The sequence below is a fragment of the Varroa jacobsoni genome, unplaced genomic scaffold, assembly GCF_002532875.2.
Source record: "Varroa jacobsoni isolate VJ856 unplaced genomic scaffold, vjacob_1.0 scaffold_708, whole genome shotgun sequence".
In the NCBI taxonomy this organism is placed as follows: domain Eukaryota; kingdom Metazoa; phylum Arthropoda; class Arachnida; order Mesostigmata; family Varroidae; genus Varroa; species Varroa jacobsoni.
In genome coordinates, this window is record NW_019213610.1 from 61034 (window position 1) to 84468 (window position 23435).

The following is a 23435-nucleotide window of genomic DNA, read 5'->3' on the forward strand; positions in this document are numbered from 1 at the left end:
GTGCTGTTACTGCTGTGGGACCGTGTGATTTTAATCATTTAACATTGTACTAACGATCTAGTTCAGAGGATTACCGGACAATGCAGTGCGGTGCAGGCTGCCAGCCAAATCTCTAGCTTGTTTTCATATAAAACTACAAATGATGGTTTCGATATTCCCAAGTGCATGTTCCAATGGCTAACTTCAAACGAGAGCGAACAGTTGTTGAAAATAAAGTTACGTATCCTGTTGTCTACAGAGTAGAATCTGATCGTGTCATATACCCGTGTTGGATACAAAAACTACTCTGCCCATTCAAGCTAGTTCTAGGTTAACTAAAAACAATGGCATTAGTCCCTCCTATTGACTAAATATAAAAGTTACAAAAAATGAAATTCGCCTTTAGTGTGTGAAATCAGAGCTCTGCATTGAGCATCATTTCGATCTGAAACATTGCTCTAAGCGTAAACTGGAGGCAAATTTATGTTTCGCCCCAGTCAATGGGGGAATCGGAATCATTGGGGCCAAATATCTGGGAATAGTAGGACGAAGCACTGACCTGATGGACTGCAATACTATGTGAAGATCAGGTACGATGAATATCAAACAGACGCCAATGATTTTCTTTGGACTTTGTAAAAAAGCGACTTTAGGGTCGCAATAACTAAGCATTTTTGTATCTTCGCATGCCCATGGGCTCCAAGGGCAAAATTATCTGTTCGTTTTAATGAAGCTTCACTTAATAGCTTGGTCTAGCATTTCCTTAACTATCATAATTTTCTGTTTCGTTCAAGTCACTTTCACCGCTAGCTTCACGACTGGTGACATAGAAAACAAAATTATTGACTGTCGTTCAGCAACAGAAACGATACTATCACCATTATTAAAGCTAAACGTGTAAAATTTTGTTGGCCGAAAGGGTAAGCTGCGCTGGGGAGAGCGTTGCTGCTGGCGGTTTTGACGGAATGCTGTGGCCCCGGGCAGTTTCATCCGGTCCAATTGAATACGACGATGGGATATTTTAGAGGGATACAATATCTATTGTGGGTGAGGAGAAATTTTACGAAACACGTTTTCTGTCCAATCCAAGGTGAAATCAAAGGACGCCCGAAGGTCTACCGCCGCTGCTGCTGTGGCCGCCATCAGCACCAGAACCGGAGTTTTTGCTTCCATTAAAAGCCTATTTGTGACTGTTATACCCGTAATACCCCCTATATGCGCGCACACGCATAGAACAACTCGCGTGTCCTGCTGCGCGCCGATTGTTATTGCTATCGGCGCACCACACGCGAGTACCAGCGGCCAGGAGCGACAGCACGAGCCAATGAAACGAAGATAAACAGCCAACGAAAACAAATTCTACTGAACGGTGTCCACAGACAGATAGAAATGCGCAGTCGCCGGGCACAGAACTATACACAGTGTATCACACTGTCTTCTTGATTTTATCTCATTGTACTTTACCTTCACCAGTTTCTGTTCCCAATGACAAGAGCTTCAGTGGCGTAGTTGGCTAACCAGCAAGCCGTCTACGAGTGTCCATTCGTTATACGGTGCTTTGACCCGCGGTATACACAACCAAGCAGCATCGAATTCTGCATTTGCCAACGAGATAGCGCTATTTAGCGTCTGCTCTGATGACTGTACTTTTTCTTTTGTTGCTGGGTCTTCGTGGGTCGTTTCGATCGGCGGCTTGGCTGGGCTTTGTCCAAAGCAGGCGTTGGAAATGCCATATGCAGTGACGGGTCGCGACAGTTTTACGCGCAGCAAACAATCGCGCTCGACCTTCAGTGGGTCGGCCGATCTGCCGCCTCGTTGGAACAAATAAAACCGATGTTTTATGTTACTAGCCTATTGGTTCGCTATCTAGCTAGACAGATGTGGTTGCGTGTCGATAATTGATATAATTCATTAATTGGTTAAGCCTGTGTCTTAATCGGATTATATGTTTGTGTGTGCCGTCGGAGGCATACGTGAGAGACAAACGTCCCTGCTATTTGTTTCCATTACGAGACTTTAGTTCGCAGTTTAAGCTAGTCACAGGCGTTTTCAGAAACGCTAAGTTGTTTAAGTTCGAAATTGTGTTTCACTTGAGAAAGATATGTATATGTATAATTCGTATTCGAAATTTTACAGTCTGGTAATGGCGACTGGATTAAATAAGGCGTAAGTAGGACTGAAAACAGATTGTCGCGATGAATATTTTTGAGATTTTTATTAATCTTATGCTGCCTGCGAGATCTCGAGCTGCGGAAGATGATGGAGGTATTCTGTTTATTTGTCAAATACAAACAAATTAAAGGCTATACCTCAAAGGTGTTCCAGGAAGAAAGTTGTCAATCTGTTGTCCCACAGAGGCTCACGGATCAAATTGTGATTCTTAGGGGGTGATGTCCGGTTGGAGTTATCTGATGGTTGGTACCTTGCAAGTAGTAGTTTACTTAAGCGCTTGTTGCTAATGTAATTATCAGGGACTCGTACACAATGTAGTATACATTGGGGTCAATAGCACATCTCTAGGTTCTTTCTTCGCTTTTCGTAGAGGATTATCAGCACGTGCAGTTCTGCGTGTTTTTTGTGAAACATACAGGGAGGGAATGACTGTTGTCTGTCCATTGATGTTGCAATGAGCACCACCTCGCATGCACGGTATGCACGCGCGTTCATTTACAAAAATTCGGACTATCATATACCTACCCATACTTTTTTTCGGCTCATACACATAAAACATAAACGCATACAGATCGCAAACCCAAAAAAGAAATAACAGCGTTGTGCTGTTATCTGTTTTTTTGGGTTTGACCAGAGACCCAGCTTAGACCTGAAGTAGCTTGGCCTGAACCGTTTGGCCTTGAACCCGCACTCGTTGCAGCTGGCTTTGTATTCCCGTCGAAGCTTTTTTATTGTAGCTTTCCCATCAGTCGCCCGCTTTCAGAAGACCCACTGCTGTATTGTTTCAGTTACCTTGTTACTTTTCTGTGTTATCCGATTTCCCGTTCTAGCAGCTCGATCATATCGCTCGAGTAGTTTCAATGCGTTGTTTTGACTGTTCAGGTGCCGTGGCTCTGACATTCTAACATCGTGTTCGAGTCATCCTGAGACCGTATGGGTATGTGCCCCGAACTTCCTATTTCAGTTATCCCTACTCGGATTAAGTAATCAATGAGTTAGCATTGACTCGCGCTGCTTTTGAGATTATTCAGTTCTCTTTCGCTAAAAAACAATGTCAACCAGAGACGCGGTAACATTAATACGTACAAAAGTTTTCATCTGTTTAATGGAGAACGCGTCATGTTTGACTGCGCAATAGAACATTTCACAGGATTAACTATGTTCGAAAGTCCGGTTTTGAAGCTGTCGAGAAAACGTAAACCAAGTTGCTACTGCGAAAGAGGTTGCAATCCCACGCAAGGCATCTGCTAGAATTTGATGCCTATTAAAATCGTTCAGTGTTTCAATGCAACGAGCGCACCCCCTCAAAACATCTCAAATTCAAGTCATAAGCGATAAATTGGCGGGTTAAATATAACATACGGTACGTTGATCTGCTGTTCGTTCCTAACTGAAAGTTTAATTGATAATGCGTTTTTCTATGTGGTCAGCAGCTGTTGCTGTTGGTCTACAGAACAGTTTGTATTACCGTAACTTGTATGATTATTCTGCCATAGTTATATAATATTCCGCTTTCAAAGACGGGCCTTTATTATTTGTTGTTATTTTTATTACTGGTAGCAATGAAACAAGGTCGAATAACTAGGCCAGCTTTGATTCCCGTCCTGATCTAAAGGTCAGCCAGGAAGGACTGCCTGAACTGGGACTGACTGTGGTAGTTCAATAAACATTGATATCACTACTATCCAAACGCACGCTTCTCAAGCGCTGACGAATGAGGTCCGTTCGCCTGTGACGGACTAAACATGATGAGACGTACAGGTCAGATCAATACACGTATTAACTTGGATTTTAGCAATCACAAAATGTCTTCGTGACTCTTCACCTGTGAGCTTCAAACAGTTACGAAAATACTCCAGGATCAAAGTATTTAACTACGTGAACGCGCATACCTGAATAAGTAAGCACAATAGTACCGGACGAAAACACAATAGGAAAATGCGAACAGATAGACATACATATGACAAAGAGCTTTTGTCGTTCAAAAGATTATCCCGTCCATTGTTGAAGCCTGCTTGCGTTGATAGTCCTGGCTTTAGATGGTTTCTATAAAGGACATTTTCGATGATTCTGAATGTAAGAAATGTAACAATCGTCCGATGAGTCGTTTTCGACGATCTTGTGTTCGAAAATCGCTCTGTCCCACTTCTCCTGAGGTTAAATTTAAGACATCGCGATTCTGATCATCCGAACTGCATTATGGCATATGGAGAAGCATATGAAATTGATGCCAGATACGCTTATCGACGCAGAGTACGTACCTTGTCAATGCTTGCGAACATGGGCTGTTAGAAAAGCCAAGCTAAAACCCGCATTTATATCGTGCGCACGTACGCAAAAGGCTTTACGTGCTACTAAATTGGATTTGAGCATCGATTACTGAGATATGCTATAACTATCGTGTAAGTGTTGCGTAAGTCGTCACAGGCCATAGAGAAACGATGATTCGTATCTGAGGGTACTCGTGCCTGGGGAAAACGTAAAGAAAATCAAGTTCCACGTTGACACGTTCCAAGCGTTGACACTCGAAACAGCGGATTCTTAGACCTTGGACGTCTTTCGCTTCTCAGCATATAGTGCCAAACGTTAATATAGCTTGTTTTTTCGTTATGTTTTCTTAATGGCTTTAGGTCGTCCGCATGTATAATTCACGCAGTATAGTGAACACGTCTTCTGCATTAATCCATCGAATCTAGCAGCATAGATTGACTATTTTGAATAAATTATTCTTTTTATGAAATACACTACTAGTGTCTAAGTGTGGAATCATGAAGGGGGACGCCACCGACAGACAGTCAACCAAAGGAGCGTCCTGCATAGACTATCAAGCGCGCGTTGCAGTCAATTTATTGATGTTCTATTTATTTTTTAATACAGTCGCTGAACTAGTTTAAATTAGATCTGTTTAGCATTAGTTTGCGACACATAATGATAGCATTAGTTATAGGTACAGTCTGGCCAATTAATGGGAAAATTTAATTGTGACTAAAACTAGTAGCGGACGCAGCAGCAGCAGCATTGAAAGTCACTCATAAAATGAGATAGATGTCTTGACATGTTTATTTATCTGTTATGTGAAGTTGTTTTTTTGTATCCACGAAACGACAACGATGAGGATCGTGGCTAACAGAAGAATATTCACAAACCTTCTAGATAATGCTGGAAATACAAAAACTAGGCTTGATACTAAACAGTAAATCGGGACACGGCTGCTGTCAGCCACGACTTTCCAGGGGCAGTTATAGCTTCACTATATTCCCAGGGATTTCAGATCGCGATAAGTAGACGGACACAATGTCACTGTAAATCATGTTTGATTGGGAACAAATCAAGTATCGAAGTTGTTAACGAATAGGATTCAAGGGAAATTCTGTGTTGAGTAAAGGGGAGGAAAAATCCTTTGCTCCGTTGGTTTCTAGCGAGCTGCATCTCGGGGGACTGGAACAATCGCCTATATTGTTTCGTTCGTTTCACGCTAACAACTATATAGCACTTGTGTTTTAGCTCAGATTGCTACCATCTCTAGTGATGCTTTTTGGGTTTTTGAGTTTATGCTATTCCAATTAGAGAATCAATCCAAGAACAGGAATTACCTGGAACCGGTTATCTTTGGCAAAGGGAAGCCAACAATCACGTACAATATCGATTAAATACATATATATATATATATATATATATATATATATATATATATATATTGAAAAGGATTTTAAAATTATTTGATTTTGTATGTATAAGCCACTGCTGATTGACATATACCTTGATAGATTTCCTTCACGAATTTATTCAAGCGAATGAGGCCACATTGACATCTTGTGCTCCAGCGTCCCTGAAACGAAACGAGAAAAAAACTGGTGACTTTTAACAGCGACTACATACTGCTAATACATTTATAGTGAAAGTCTGTAGAATAGTTTTCGTTAATTGTTGCTTAGAGCTATATCCTATAGCTGGTTTCTACACCTTGTTCCATCGATTAGACTCTTCACCGTCATGAATGTTTCCAGAAATTGGAAACTGTTGTTCGATCGGTCGGTCGGTCGGTCGGTCGATTGCAGCATATAGCCTTATAAAGCCATAGTAGCGTATCTATAATAGTTTAAGGCTACCGTCACACAGGGCATCACAGGCCACAGTCGGCAAAGGGCTCATGTAGTGACGGGCAGCCATATTGACAAGTCGAGCGTCCTTTTGCGTGACGGCCGTTGGAGCTTCAGCTACTTTGGGACTGTCGACGCGACTAAGCTAAGAGCAAAGTGACTGATGCGATGCAAGCAATGTTTGCCTGCAACACAGCATCGGATTAATCTGATGGTGTAGTTATGTATGTTCGTCCGAATATACTAGATGTATTGCTAATGATTGGGAAGTGGCAGTCGCATGCCGGAGTTAAGGCGGTACATAGAAAAATACAGAGTCATCGTCTGCAGCATCGTGGTTTGTAAACAAAACAAAGTTTCCATTGAAGGGCGCTGATCTGCCTGAACAAGGCCGCTCGAAGGTCTGAAAATGTGCGTGGAAAACGTTCCTAATGGAAGGTCCTTTATAAAGCCTTTAAAAAAAAAGGTCGGCTTGCGGAGTAATTGCAGAGCATTATGAGATAATAGTTACATTTAACGAGTAACTGGGAGATAGTAAATTAAATTTAAGATTTTTTTAATATATATGTTTGACTTCCTTTTCGTCCTGGTTTTATGCCAATTTCGATATATATTTAAATATGATATTAAATTTATCTAAAATTTGTTTTAAGAAGAATTCAAATATTGCTAAGTTTCGTAATGGGATATTTTCTTTCTGAAAACCCTTCCTTGACATCTAAAAAACGTCAACGGTCCTATACTGTTCTCTACTACAGTAAGCGGTATAGGCTATCTGATTACATCGACTGTTTGAAATTCTATTGAAATGGAAGCTGTCTTCCGTATAGTTTAGTCGCCCTGCAAAAAAAAAGCTGTTCTCATTTGGTCATATGGAAAAGAAGCGCTATATTGTCCCGGGTCGCTAGTACGTTGTATACGTTTCGTATAGCGAAGCTATTGGTTTAAGCGCGGACGCTTCCGACGAACTCCGACGGGGTATTTGTCGTGATACGACTTCCTGTATGTTTGCAAACGAGCTCGTACATAAGCCAGACATAGTTGTAAGTTTTCGGCTACATGTAGCGAGGCATCTTGCATGAGATGGAAAAACATGTGGAACAATAAACGTACAACGTTTAGTAAGGCTGCGTATAATGGATACAATCGACAATCTAACTTATTGAACGAGCAATTTTGTTTAAACAAAAAATCACAGAAAGTGGATGTTTCACAGGCAAAAATACTGGTCGAAAGTAACGTTTACTCTAACTCCAGCAAAACAAACATGAGTCACAATGTATTTCACCTACTACTGAGTATCTGGGTCATAATAGAGCATTAAATTTAAAAATTTAAACTTTTTCCCAAAATTGAAAACTTCCTAAGCTCAATCGAAAGAGTCTTGATACTATCAAAAAGAAGCCCACACCGGCATTTAAAACGTAATGATTTTCTCAGCATTCCTTGATGGACGAATGTAAGATATATGCACTCGATGCACTGTCTGTTCATTAGATAGACCAATGCTACATATTCTACTGTTTTTAAGAATAACCTAATGTATGAGGATATCTTGGTACTTTTCTTTACTCTTCGTTAAAAATTTACACGGCGCTATTTTTTGAGTAGGCTCTTGCTTCTAAGAGATAGCGAGCATATGAAACGGAGAAAAACTATTAGCCTTTTCCGAGAATTGTTGTCGTTGTCTACGAAATATGTAGCATATACAGTGAAAACGAAAGCGTCTGTTTTAGAGAACCAGACGTTTGATGTCTAAGACAAGTTGGACGCATTGCAAATTAGGAAATGATTGTAAGATGATTAAAACATTATCAATATTCCCTCCTATCAATGTTTTTATTTATCCGCTATTGTTGCTGAATGTTGACCAGCAATAATTCAAATATACAGAACTAGAAATTTAAGAAAAAGTATCTACTATAGAACTTGGTCATGTGATCATCTACACTAATTCACCAATCACACGACCCCGTAAACCTTCCGCGTAAGAAGAAGTCGCATGAGATAGCGTTCCCTTTCAACTGGTGTGCTTTCTCTCTTGACAAAATCCTTGACGCATTCGCGCAGCTCGACGCTTCCTTTGCTGGTCGCGGCGCTTAAGTGTACAAGTGGCAGATGGAGAGAACGAGTAGCTCCGAGCGCCCGATCACCATCATTACGGCATTCGGGCAGCGCAGACATCGCCATACAGTAATCAGTGATATCAGCGTCGAGTTCTCCGCTTTTGAATCAAAAGTTTGGTCGGCGCCTTGGGTGACTGGCTCCTATGTTTTTCATGAGGGAAAACAGCTGGTGGGGCACGACATGATGATTGACGCTCTAGGTTTGTCGTCGCACTTTGGCCACTAAGTCCTGATCTAGTATCAAAGCGGATCGAGTTGAACAAACGGGTTGCGTAAACTTACTTATCAACTCTTTCGCATAGGAGATATTAGAGGACGGCAGCGATTTCGATCCTAAACATTGAAACGAGTTAATGGAAGGCCTGTGGCAGCTTGTGAGGACAAACGAGCAGAGCAATTCTTGCTCTAGAACCTTTTATTCGACGCTCAGAAAAAGAACGCAGTCGTTGCGTAGATTTAGGCAAACATCAGAGTCATTTGCGGTAGGAAGACAACGACACAAGAGACTCAAACGGAAAATTCAATAAGAGGAAAAGCATCCAGGGATGGAGACATATAATGGAGACTACAGGGTCGGGAAAGGGTCACATCTAAGGGTATACATGGAATACAGAACGGCCAAAAATACTTAGAATGTAGCCAATGCAGACTTTTATTTGTAGCAATGGGGAATTGTCGAAAAGGCGTACACGTCTTAAACACCTACGTGCCCAAGTACAGTAAGAATACAAGGCGCAAATATAGTCGACCAGTTCGACCGGATTCAAACAGTTTGCATGTCGACAAGCGTTCTACGTAGTCCCGCGTGCATAAAACAATTTTTAGAAAATTCGGCTCTTTTAGCTGAACGCGTAAATGAAACACAGCTGTTCGTCCAAAATTCAGAGAGAAAAAATAATAGAAGAGGCTAGTTATTGACGACCGGGAAATTCCCGATTTTATGAAACTGATCTAGCGTCAAAATCCTACCGATGAAGTTTCGAAACTGCAAGGTTAAACGGTATTCTTAATTGAGTTAGCCTATATCATTTACCTTAGCAAACAAGGAAGCGTTCGTAAACTGTTGACCAGACATTGTCCTAAGGTGCGAAATAACAGAAATATGTAAAATTCATGCATACAATGTGCCACTAAAGAGCACATATAACACACAATCGTGAGATGTGGGGTTTAGAACCCAAGCATTGTAGATACGATAGACGGCCCTGGTTTTAAATAATAGTTCACCTCATATTGTAGCTAGCTGAACAAGGCGAAAACCATCGATTTGGAATCTACAAAGAGACTAAACAGGTGATTACAAAGTAATGTCTATTATAACGGGACAATAATGGTGGCTGCTGCTTCCTCATTAGGTGCGTAGGATATGCCCCGCTCATATAAAACGTAAAAGATATGTGTGTGTGTGTGAATACCTTTCATTATCATAAGACCGGTCGAGCTCACTGTTCATTTACCAATACAAGTGTAAATCGTCAGGTTCTTGAAAAAAAAAAAACAAAAAAAAAAAAAGGGAAAAAGCTATTTTTGCATTATAGCAAAAGGATCCGCTGGAAGTGTTCCTTACGACTAAAACTTCGCTGTCAGTCTATTCAGTCAGTTGATGTCATGGCGCCCGCTGATGCCGAGAAGTGCCTGTCAAAAAACGAACCTTGAAAGTAACATGATGAAAGCGCAATGGCAACTAAGATAAAGAAAAACGTATTTTACGGTTCGGTCAACGATTACGACACGTCGTTCAAAACATTTGCCTGTCAACGAACCGACAACTACCTGGATCCGTTTAGCGTGCATATAATGCGACTTACTCCATATCACATAATTGTTTTTCTCTTCAAGCGAAAGGCTAGACTTCTGCAAAATACGGGTGCTCAAAAATGCTAGAGATAACAACGCCTGAGTACTAAAGCAACAGTAACTCAAAGGAATCTTGTTATTAAATTCGTTACGGAAACATTCGCGTAAGTAGCTCGTGTTAATTTGCTCGAACCTGTTTACCGATTTCAATGATCGACCTTAGGATTTGCTCTATTTGTACAAACTTTTTTAAGTACCTTAAACTATAATAGGTAAGTAAGATTAAGTATAATAAGTAATATGTGTTGTAAATAAGTAGACGTACTAATTTGAGAGCGTACTTGAATAATACAATAGGAATTTCCGAGGGTCTTAATTAGCCTAGTGATTGCTGAGTAACAGCAGGCAGTCATATATATTATGGATGGATATAATGGAATGGAACGTTTATTTCGATGAATTTCTGAAGGCAACATTAGTTCAAGCTAACATCAAGTCTGGGAAATTTTTTTTTAGAGAAAATCTACTGTGTACCTTTTCTTCGATTTAGATGAAGCCTTTGAATAATGATTCAATAGTTTTTACACGAAATAGATACAATGACTGAGAACAGATAGTTCATATAGCAACGACGACCTCAACTGCGATAATGGGAAAGTTAAAAGCCTTTATTATCTTATCGTTTGGAGATCTTGCTTTCGATCATTGTTCACATCTACAACGAACAGGAGATATCTCTATGTTTTTTCTTACGTGCTTTTTTCAAAAGCTATTTGAAAACCCTTTTCAAAAAATATCTGAAAACCCTTTTCAAAAAATATCTGAGAAAAAAACCCAAGCATTACCATCAATCGTCGTATCAAACTCTGTCAATCAAAAAGAACAAACTGAAATAACAAAAAAAGATAATTATTTTTGCCTTTTTTGTTATTTTAAGATTTTATCTAAAATTGACAAACGATTGAGGGTGTACGAGACGATAACGAACTGCGAGCGATCTCGATCCAACAAAATATAATACATTTGTATTATATGGATAGACAAGGAACTACACGCGGCCTGAAGGAACGATAACAACGAACAGTCAACAAACCTTGATCACTTTTAAGCTAGATGATATTATAAATTATAGAATAATCTCATTGCATATATGCAACGCATGTTCGTTCTAGCCTGAACTCCTGTCAGCAAACGAGCCGCAGAGAATAGCAAGACAGTCTCACCCCCAATATCCTTCCCCTAACCCAGTCCAGCACTCTGTTTGAATTTACCGCAAATAACGGATGGCACAGCTTAGTTCGTCTAGACATAGGGAATCGAATGGCGATTGCCGAACGTGGATAGAACGAATATAAATGATGGGGCTGAAGAATATCAAACGCTGTCCTTCGAACGAGTCCTAACGCCGGAACGTCAGGTGTAGTTATATCAGAACGATCTGGGAACAGATGATTGATATCTGCTGCTTTAGCATTGGTGCGGGGCGTTCTCACGATGCTAATTACTTATAAGGAATATTAAATTGTACTTTCGGTTCCTTCGATGGTCATAATAGTCAAAACACACATTGTAAAATTGGCCATGTGCACGCCAGGATATACAACGGTAAAATTTTTGCACGGACACTATTGAACTGTTTCAATGTTAATATGAACACACGCATGACCACAGAGTCATCTTAGGCTCTTGATAACGCGACTACGAATCTTCAAGACCAGTATATCGAATAACCGATGCCTTAGTACCAAGAGATGCTGCACCCCAACAGGCAGTATACGTATTACATTCAGCCGACGAATTTGATTTTGACTGGGGTAAGATTCTAGTCGTGCTTAACATAGCCGTAGTAGGCACGATGCACGAAAAATCGGCTAAAGAACAAAGTTATAGCGACCCAATTTTTGTCTGAGAGGTTTCGCACCTCCACCTTATTCAAACCCTTCCTTTATTATTATTTATAATAATAATGTTAATATATAATAGTTATTATTAATTATATATGTAATTGATGAAGTTTTTTTTGTATGAAAAGAATAGAGTGATTGTGTAAACATAAATATTCGTTTCACAATTTAACGTCCTTGAGAGATTAATCAAAGCTTTATCCGTGCAGGCCACAGATAAACTATAGTAATCCAATTGAGATCAAGCTGCGAGTCGTCGTAACAGAGTGATTTACTCCTTGTACGCCAGTCGATCACAATGGGTCCGTCACTTGGACCTCATTTCAGTGACGTCAGACATAAGCGCATATAGATATTTTGCTATAAAACGTATATCGATGCGGAGCGATTTTTAATTGTATAGTTTTTAAGTGACCAACGCGACAACAATGACCGCAATTGTCCTGAAAAGCTGATAAAAAAGCAAACGATAAGTGCGTCGGACTTAAGCAGGACGTGCCGTCTGTCGCCATTCGTCTCGCTTTTTAAATCCAGACTTTCAAATAAGCCCTTCAGAGGAGCGTTTTAGTAGAATGTGTCCAGAAGTATGTAAAATTAATTTTAAAAAAAATAAATTGGTCTCAGCTGTTCTCGCCTACCCTTTTCTAATTTGTGCCGTTGTGACCGGAAATACAGCCAGGAGTTTTTTGATCGCCAAGTTACTGGGCTTGCAAAACAATGACAGTCCTTGTAAAAGGTTGCTTTGAGGCTTTCAATAGACGATCAACACTAGAACTTCATTCGTATTTTGCCAAGTCTGCTGCCGCTCGTACTTTATCACAGCTGCTTTTCTAGACAGGAGAAAAACGCATGTATTGATTAGCTCTTTGGTGAGAGCTTTCCAGGACAGACCAACCACCTACAGCAACGTCATAGATACAAATAACTTTCTTCCATTCGTTCCACGGGCGTGAACAGCTGCAACCGGAAAGCACCGGTATACTGTGTAACAACTTCGGCGACTTAGGCTTTAGATCAGCGACTACGTGCTACCCAAAACGACTTATTTATATATGTATACACCGTGAGGCGAAGATCAACTTACTGTTGTGTAACAAATGGGTTTAAAATTAGGATGAACTGGGTGTTTGAACCCGATCTTTACCCTAGTTATTTTATTCTACCTGGCGAAAAATAGACGCTTAGTAAAAGCGGCATTTGCTTTAGCTGGAAATCTACTTTTTCTTAAGAGAAAGTCTATTCTCGGCGCCATATTGTTCGATGATCAACAAAATGTGTTCTTCATTCCTGCTCATATGGCCTATGCACACATACAGACTCGTAGAAGAATCCGTATATCCTTGTCGATCAGAATGATGCGCCGGTTGTGTCCAATGCCACTCGGGCAGCTGTTGTAGTGGCATCTTAATGACTACGTAGTCTTTTCCTAGCTGTTGCTTCTACCTGTACAATTTTGCGTCCGTTTGATTCGGCCATTTTAAGCTGATTCATGCAAACGAGATAGATGTAGCCTTAGCGGCAGCACTTCGTTCGTTATCCTCTCCTGCCCATCCCAGTAACAACAGCAATCTCATTATCTCGTCCGATCATCTCCAGGGGGCAGTAGCTGTCCCATGTGACCATTGAAGGAACTGTCAACCAAGCGTTCGCCACTGATCCCTGACCGCAATACGTAACAGATTCTTCTGCTTTTTGTTACAGTAAGCCTCGTAAGCAGGTATTACTTAGGGGCGTATCTGTAACGGCAGCGATATCGATCCGTATTGATAGTCATGATGGCACAATATCCGCCGGCGAGGCCACAAACATCGGCGCATTGTATCTTTACGTCCGAACGGAAACTATCGGCTATTTTGCTAGCAGCGATTTTCAGTGGTCAAACAAATACAACGCTAATTATTGCTGGTCGCCTACGCAGTAAACGATAATGGAAGCGCAGCAGCAGGCGATCGTAGCGGTGAAGACGACCATCCATTACGGGAACACATAGATCACCTCGACGACGACGACGACGACAACAACAACAACAACAACAACAACAACAACAACAACAACAACAACAACAACAACAACAAGAAAGTAAGATCAAATTAGATAATTAACTCTGTGATTACTGTATGTCGTTGGGAAAATACCATACGATAATATCCGTCATCATTATCTATAATTCGTTTGCTCAATGGCCGGCGTAGGCGTCCCGTGTTACAAATACTGATATGCCCATTTTCACAACTTAATGCTAATTTACAATTAAAATAACCTTCTTTTTTTATTCTTCTTCAAACAAGGGTTAGGCGCCAACAAACTATAAAATTAAGATTTCCTATGGTTTTGGATGATTGTCGGTTACTCATCGGCCGTTTTTTTTTTTTTTTTTTTTACTATTGATTTGCAAAATATTACCGCGAACGTTAATAATCACTATTTTAGAAACACTTTAATATATATACCTACACATGTATACATATTGTATATTCGGCTAAAGATTTTATTGATAAGATCAAAGAGCGTTATCGTCGCCGATACCGGCCGACAATTTCCTACCGCTACCATTGCAGCATGCTTATTATATAGAAAAAGCTAATGTAGCGCCCCAAAAAAGCAAAGGCAGGCTTGTCAATCGCAATAATGTTATCAGTCGCTGAAACCTGGTCGTCGCTGGTAGGCAAATCACCAATGGGCCTCAGACGTTCTTGTAGTCTCTGTGAACAATGCCTTTCAGATGTTCGGCCCGGGTCTCATGTACAGAGTCGTACATCGTGCGTACGCTGAAACCTCATTCAATAGGCGCACGACAGATGCCAGGATCACAAACGTGCATCCGGCCAATATCTGTCGTGACGTGGCTGTACGTGCTGTTGACCAGAGCAAAAGCCTTGTTAGGTTAGAGTAAACATGGGAATACTTCATTTTTGATAGATGCGCGGTTGGTGCTGCAGTTTAGAACTAAGGGGAAAGAGACGGGCAGGAAGAAAACTAGGACGTTCAAAGCAGAACTAAGCTATACCTGTCGGTCAGTTTTGATCTGTCCGCCCTTTACTGGCAACGCCTGCACATGACCTTGGGTCGAATCGACCATATTATATAACCAAATTGTTTTACTTCGCTGTAATAAATCACGGACGAACCTCTAGATAATTCTAGTCGGAGCTTTCCAGCCGAACATTTCTCCGAAAACCCGAACAATGCATAGTGCATAATTAAGATTCAAATACTCATATCATTTATTTCCTTATTGGCGGGCCACCACTCTTATCTGTACGTGCGTTATGCGTCTTGGTCCCTATCAATACCAAGTTTTGCGACATATGGCTATGTAAAATGGGGTTTTGTTTAAGCAGTAGTTTTTAGGGTGCTAGATCGTAAGCACCGTTCCTCCCATAAGCTATAACCGAATTATTAATTATAGAACCTTTCAATTTGAAGTAACTTTAACTTATAAGCAATTACGGCATGGCTGTATTCACCAGAAGATATCAGTTACTCTATTGCAGGCTATTTCGAAAATGGCAGGTATAGTTTATACTATAGTGGGTTCAATCGTTTGCCTATCGAAAAAAACCACAGGATTTGAATAATAAATGCTTGAACTCTTCGTTGCGCTGCTTAGAAAATGTAGATTACGCTTTAAAAAAAAACAATGCGTACAGAAAGGGGGAGCTTTAATCTTCTCTCACTTGAGTGGGGCTCGGTCATTGCAGTGATAGTATTTCAAAAATAGTGCCAACGCCTTTGTAACAGCTTTAGTGTTAATATGCCAATTCAAATTTTTTTGCCTATCGTGCAATAAAAAACGTCCTAGCGATGCACCATTCCCATACGCAAATTTCTAATAGGCCAAACCCGGACAGCTACAGGGCCCATTGGCAAAACATATTAACTGATCATAGTAGGAATAGTTCGCTCGTCATGTCAATTGATTTGGTCGTGAACGGCACCCGAGTTGTAAATTAGACTGGGTAACAAATTGGCTTAAATTCATCATATTATACATTGTGTTTGTTTCCGACGTCCTCATACATTACGATATATTAGCTCTGAGGCGGGTAGATAACAGCGACCGTCACGTAGTGAATATCTAGCTCAGAAATTGCAGCTTCATTATTAACCATAGACAGAAGAACGCTTCAATTGTTGAGTACTTTTATGTAGAGACTAAAATAATATGACTAGCCCAGATTAGACCTATGGTAACCTTCTGAGGCAAGGCTGGTCGGCACAATCGCATAATCCTTGAATCGTAGTTTGCCTTATGACAGAGAACTAACCTCAAATTGAACGGGGTTAATTCTTTTTGAGTGAACTTATTATGCTCTACGCGTTTCAACTTCATAAACTCCAATCGAGCTGATTTCAATATAGTCCACTAATGTTTTTTTTCCGTCGTATCATCCTCCCAGAACGTAAATTCGAATCTCGCCAATGTCAAGCGCGTTTAGCTACAAATTGCTAAACATCGGTCTATCGCCATTCTTCTCGCCGTGTCGTTTAGGCTTTTTCTAAACTATGGGCTATTACTAGGACGCTGCTACAGCGAACAGGCAAAATACCCAGCATTAACAGGCAAAAGTAGCCAACATTCCTACTTTCTCCGTTTAGGAGACCCATATATATTTATCGGTAGAACATATGAAGCCTTATTCACATGATCTATAGTTGCTATAAAATTTCTTGGCATAATTCTGCTAAGTTTGGCACAGATAAAGGAGTCGCTTTCCCTTTTAGGGCCTTGCTGTATTTTCATTTAGTTACAACTCGTATTATAGACGGTATCCAAAAAAGAAGTTTTTCTAAAAAACAGTACTGATATCCCCACTAAATACGTGTCCGACGGAAACCTATTGCGTTTTAGCAGCGATCCGCCACGTAGCCAAAGCCATTACGAGTCCAGGCACAAAAAGTTGTCACAATTTTTCGAAATCTGAATAGACTGCTGGCCCTCAAAACAAAGCTATGCTGTATACAAATGCGTTTACACTATCGACATAATTCAATGCAATAATAGTCTATGTCGTAGTCGAGTAAGCAAATAGACATATTCACCTAATCTTTTTTCAGTACTTAGAAAAAACTGATATGGCCCAGATATTTGCGTTACCCCGGGGGATGTTCTGGTCGGCGTTTTGCACACTAGTGGTACCGAAACACAACGTTAAACAAGCATCGTGGTACGGGCTATAGCGATCGGTTAATTAAGTAGCGAAGGAACAGTGGCCAGAGGCATTATGGGCATCTCCACGTCTGCGGTATAAGAATAATCTATTACGTTATAGCAGCTTTGTCAAGCTAGCTAAGCCATCTAGATAAAATGAATTTGGCAATATCGACAGTTGCGAACAGAGTCGAAAAGATGATGATCTTTTCAAAGCAAACAAAGCACTGGACGTCTACAACTATGGTACTGAAGTTTTAGCTTCGCTAAAAAGAATTCAATTTCACAAGCCTACGAATGGGCATGTTCAGAAAATCGAAGTTTGCAATCTAAGCTGCAAGGACACCAGAGGGAACACTCTTGTGGAGCAGAAGAGAAAGCAGAACTTGTTGAATGAGCAAAAAAAAAATTAATCACTATTCTAAAGATAATATCAATTCGAAAAATGACCTAACAGATTGCCTTTCTCTGAGGGTCGACCCAATCGTGGCTTCTTAGCAAGTTGGTACCAACCTTTTTTCATCCTTCATGGAAGGACTTCAGCATTAAATTTATGTCAGTATGCTATTGGACGAATGGATTTTCCTTTACGTTGCGCGTTTTAGAGTTGAAAGTCCATAATAGGTAACCACTTTACTAAGGCATTATGAATATATGTGTTTTAAATGGCGATAACATGAGACGAATTGATATTTCTTTATCTATCAGTCTTACTCTCTTCTTTTATTGACACTGACGCCAAGATAGGAACGGGCCTCTTACGATCCCAAGACAGCCTTTTTTGATTACTACTACTACTACTACCCTATACATATTTGGTAATTTTATAGTTTTTATGGCCAAAGTAGTTCGTTCAAAGGGAGTTCATTTGAGAAATAATATAGACAGCGCAGGACAGAACCCTGTAAACCTCTACTCTTAATTTATCCTCAATTGTAGATCAATCAAATGTCCCCTGAAACGAGTTGAACAACTATCAGGGTCAGTTAACGCGACGTCAGTGACACGGCAAGCCATTGCTACCTGTCAGCTGTGGTAGGACAAGCACCGCTAGATGTATAGGTGGGCCACGTCCATGGAGGAAGCCCCTACTGTTTTTATCGTTAGCAGGCACTAATTTTGCCTGCTATCACAGTACTTTATAACGTGCTATTTGGCCAATGTATAAATATTGCTCTGTCAAAATAGATTCGAGCTAGTAAGAGAATAAACATCTATTTATTTTAAGCAAAGTACTCGGCATTGATTTATTCAGAAAACGTAACAATATGCAGTAGAGAATATAACTAAACATTGCCATCAAGTAACTGGCTCTCAACTGACGACTATGCAAGGTATCACTATTACTGGAGGAACGCACAACGACCGCGTTTGCAACGTGAATTTTGGCCTGGTAGAGGAATAACGGTAGAGAAACAAGAACGCCCTAACGCTTGTCAACTTCAGACAGTGTATTATACCAGGCAGGTTTTTCTATTGACACACATAAACATTCACTGACGCGCTACGAAAAAAAAAAATCTTCATTAGGTAAATAACGAGAGAAAGCAATGCCAAAAGGACAAGTAAACGGAGCGACGACACGGACAATTCGAAACAGGTTTAGGTTAGGTGGATACCGTGGAGATCGCGAAACACGTTACGCTTTGTTAACCGGTGAATGCATCTAGATTACAGTCGTATTTAATTCATAACTCGCCGATTCATGAGGCTGCTCAGAAACGTAGAAATACTGCTAGCACCGTCGAGCGTTCAATGACGATACCTTAGACACGACCTTGGGTTTAGGCAGTTAGTGAGGTGAAGAGTTGCGCGAGGTCTCTCAGGGTGTCTAAGGTAATTACAAAGACTCTGAGGCAGCGGCCTAAAGCGGCGACTACAAATCATTGCATCAGTTAATGGCTTATATGAGTGTTATAATAGCTTCGAAGATAGAAACGGCCGATTCATTATATTTTAGAAAGACCCTAAAGAAATCGTAAACGAATCGATACTCACGGGTGTGAAAGTTATTTACAACCTGTAGAAAAAACATGTCCAAAGTACTAAAAGTTTAGACCTACTGACATGCATAAATCAGCTGAGGCGGTTCACTGAAATTTTTAGCTGGCCCACTGGTTGTCCGTTGGCCCGTTGTTTGACATTTTGTCGTGTGCGGTCATGGCCAAATAAAACTTTATCAATCAATCAGTCACTCACTAAGTTTTTAGATAGGAATAAATTGAATAGTTAAATTTATTCGGATATTTAAACTCTGTAAGGGGCAAACATTTTGATGAAGCACTTGCTTTATGTCGCACACATTCAGTGCCGCTGAAAAAACGGCATGCATATGCCCACATGGTGGCAACAACCAAAATATAAAACAACCGAGTATTTGTTCAGAACAAAGAACGTTCAACTGGTAGTTCATTTTATTATAGAATCTGTATCTGCACAATTTTAGGCCAAATAGTATAATTTATGTACAGGTTCTATAATTCTAAACATTAATCATTATCTCATCAATAAATATGAAACATGTCGTAAAGGAAAGAGAGGTCAACTTTATAATGAGATCAAAATGAAAATTGGGAAAAGCAGAGAAAGTCCAGAAAAAAAATGTAACAGAACTGCGCCTTATGTTCATCAACACAAAACAGATATTCAGAGGTTGCTTCATGGTGTGCTATATTGAATGTATTCAGTATGGGGAGATGAGAAAGGAAAGTGTTAGAAATGTCATATAGAAAATGTCAGCTGTAAAATAGTACCTGAATTGTCCTGAAAAAATAAACTATCCTTGTGTGATATATATTAGCTTGAACTTCTGTACATAATGTCCACCGTTCGTTAGTGCTCAATAAAAATAAAAATCTACATTACACAGCTGCCTACGGGCAAACTTGAATTTAAATCGGCGAATTTGGAATAACATACGAATCTTATTCTGTAGCATAGTCCAATCAAACTCCGAACCTTTGTTTAACAATGTATGAAATTTTCTAGCCTTTGGCATTATTTGAAATTGCCGCGCTTGTTGACGGCTCTTCATTTTGCCTAACCGAAAAGCGTTCTCGCCTGTTTGAACACCAGTTCACCTTTTTGGTATTGACACTAATTGCTAGCACTAAAAATATGGCAGCCACAACAGCTGCGTCATCTGCATGAGTGTCACGGATGACATGAGCTTGTTCCGGTGGCTATTCAATCGGTAAATGTTCCAAACGCCGGACTCGTTTTACTTTGGCTGTCGCCTGTTGGCGTCAGGAAGCGTCGGTTTTGATCTTCGACTTGTTGTTACTGCTTCTGTTGTTGCCGGGACCTACTCACTCCTGGCCGGCCAAGTTCAGGGGGCCCTTCGGCGTTTTGCTATGGCTTCGTTTCGCAGTTCGCCAGCAAATCATTGTCATCATCGCTTAATGTATTCAAGGGTTAGCCAGTGCAAACTCGCTGTGCTTAGATCGCTGCTATGTCTTCGAATGGGAGTGTTAGTTCGGCTTTCCATGCGATGTCTCTTAAAAACTAGGTCTCTGCTGTACTTTCAGCAACAAATGGCGTCAATATTTGCATCGCCACAATGCGCAACACCTGACAACGCTAGTTACACAAACCCACAACGGGCCAGTACTTCTACGACTAATACAAATACATTTACACGCCGAGGTTTGATTCCAGCTCATGGTCCACCGTATACGGCGCAAAATGCGAGGGTGATACCCGTAGCCACAACAACACCTAACATATATTTTCCAGCTCCCAGGAATTTCAAGTTCTCTCTCACATGGCCAGCACAAGACGCGTCTATTCCCGGATTTGGACCTAGACCATAACGTGTCCTTAAGATAAGACAGGCAAATTGTTACGCATTATGCTATCACGGGGACAACAGTCGCACGTCGAAGGAATAGACATTTAAAAAAACTGTGATCTTTTTGTAAGGCGTAAGACAGCAGAAGGCCTGAAGATGTTACAGCTCGAAACGTCAGCAGATATTAGTTGTTGTTAGCGCGTTTTTGGCTCAGGACGGTTTCGTTCCCCAGCGCCTCTCCCGTCTGATCCTATCTCGTACCGTCCCGTCCCTCTGTTCGCGCGTACCATTTCGTATCCTGGCCCTGCGCTTCTGATATCACGATTGTAATAGTGTTGATAATCAATCATTAGATATTAAAACGACCGTCATTACCTATGTAGAATGCTGGCAGGTTCAGCGAAGACGGCTAGCTAATAGCTCCGACTGATTGAGCATGAAGTCAGTGTTCATCAAGCACACCAAAGCGCACACCGTAACGTTGTTATAACCTTGGGATTTAAATTCCCTAAACAAATTAATATATAGCAGTCTGATGAAGCTAAATGGCAGGAAAGCGTAAGTTGCCAAAATGGTAATGCCCATACTGGGATGCGAGTACCCTTCGTTTGCTCTCGTTCACTTCAGCTTAAATACTCGTCCGAGTATTTAAACTGCTCGGTATTACAGCATACCAAAAACGATAGTAGGATAGATTGACCAACAATGACTGCCCGAAAGATTGACTTGAAGATCGTTATCAAGCGCGTTACGTCAACGTCCCTGATCTGTGTTCAGCAAAGAACTTAAGCTATGCCCACACAGTAGAACCCGTATGTAAGTGACTGTGGTCATAGAGCGGTCAACGAAATTGTTCGATTCTTGTGGACTTTTATGTTGACATGTATGCATACCTACAATTGGTGCCGTACGGATGTAAAACAGTAAGATCATGGTTATTGTCCTATTCATGTGACGTTAGTGAACAGCGTTGCAGCGAAAATCGGCAACAGATTCAAACGGCTATCGTCAGAGGCAATTATCGTTACTTCAATGAAAGAACTAAATATATGCATAGTTACCATCTGAGATAAAGGGGTCAAGCAGCTTCGTTTAATGAGCTGATCATTGCACCCCAGACGCAGTGAAGGGTTTCCCATCAAAATAGTCACTCATTGTTATACTGGCTGATATAGCTAGTATGATGATGAGTAGTAGAACTAATCTGAGTGCTGTTCCAACGTTGCGCCGCAGGGAACGGCGCTATGCAAAGTATTCTACCATTGTCATTCTGGTGGACGGAAACTAAAAATTAAAAATTACTAGGCCTATTATGGAATTTTGAAGTCAGCTGTTTTGTAATAGTACAGCATATACTTATGAAGCGGCTTTGAAGGCTTGCTTCGGTCCTTCTAAATCAAACAGGGCCGCACTTTAATAAACTTTGACATCATCCGACAGTTTTGTCTGAGCTACCGGCTAAAGAAATCTGAATCTATCTACGTTTTTTGTTATAACATCGCTTATTTATGCAGGAAAGGAGAAAGGTGAACGGCACGGTGCCATAATCTCGGTAGCTGCTTTGTGGCGTTATGACTGAAGTACTTGTAGACGATATAACAAGAAACGCCGTATAATTGTAAGCCCCTAACCGAATCTGTGTCAAGATATTGCCGATTACCGAATAGGCCAAGAATAGCATAACCGACAATTTTTTAATCTTTCACTTTCTATTTGGATTTCTTTGATCCCTTGCATCATGTCCCATTGAGAATCATGCAGTATAAATGTAATAATAACAAGATTCTAAATTGATTAAAGTAATGCTAGGACGTCATCTACGCAGTCAGCGTTGGACAGCATGCCGTATGCATTGTAGCGCTTCGTGGGCCGGAAATCCCAGTTCCATACATATAACACTAGAATTTAAAGAACCCTAAGTTTCAGCAGTTTAATATCTGATACTTGAATCTGAAAGCATTATAGGTCAGCGATCTAACTTCGCAGGTCAACGTAACCGCTAAGATACAACTCGATCATTGGAATTATGCCTGCCAGTTACAAAACTTGCGTCTTCCAAGGGATAGAACTTGGAAAACTTGTGAATACACATTGTAAAAGTGTTGTATAGAAATTGAACGGGATAACAAATTATCTGAAATAGAAAATCTAATATCCTCGAGCACGTGCACTGCTTTTCTTATGTAATATCCAGAAAATGGCTTAGCCTCTGAGTTTACACGTCTTGTAATATCCTTCGGGTAATTCGGGGGGGGGGGGGGGGTGAGTGCACATTCTGCTGTTCGTCTGCACTGCATCACAAAGAAGTCCTGTATTGAACGAGTAAAAATAAATAGCGGCTGAATATTTTCAATTTCAATACTGACGATGTATGCAGACAGGTATCCTTGTGTATATATAGCATGGCGCACATAT

The 23435-nt window shown here is 40.6% G+C and overlaps 1 protein-coding gene across 9 annotated transcripts in view; it reads right to left on the reverse strand.

The window, feature by feature from the left end:
• LOC111262854 (clavesin-2) overlaps positions 1 to 23435 on the reverse strand; it is a 61526-nt gene that overhangs the window by 36708 nt on the left and 1383 nt on the right. For 4 of the 9 annotated variants that reach the window (XM_086969343.1, XM_022837445.2, XM_086969342.1 and 1 more), the window contains exon 2: positions 5911 to 5980. The gene's annotated coding sequence lies outside the window, so the exon portion shown is untranslated. The other 5 variants (XM_086969339.1, XM_022837443.2, XM_086969341.1 and 2 more) reach the window with 5 other exon arrangements.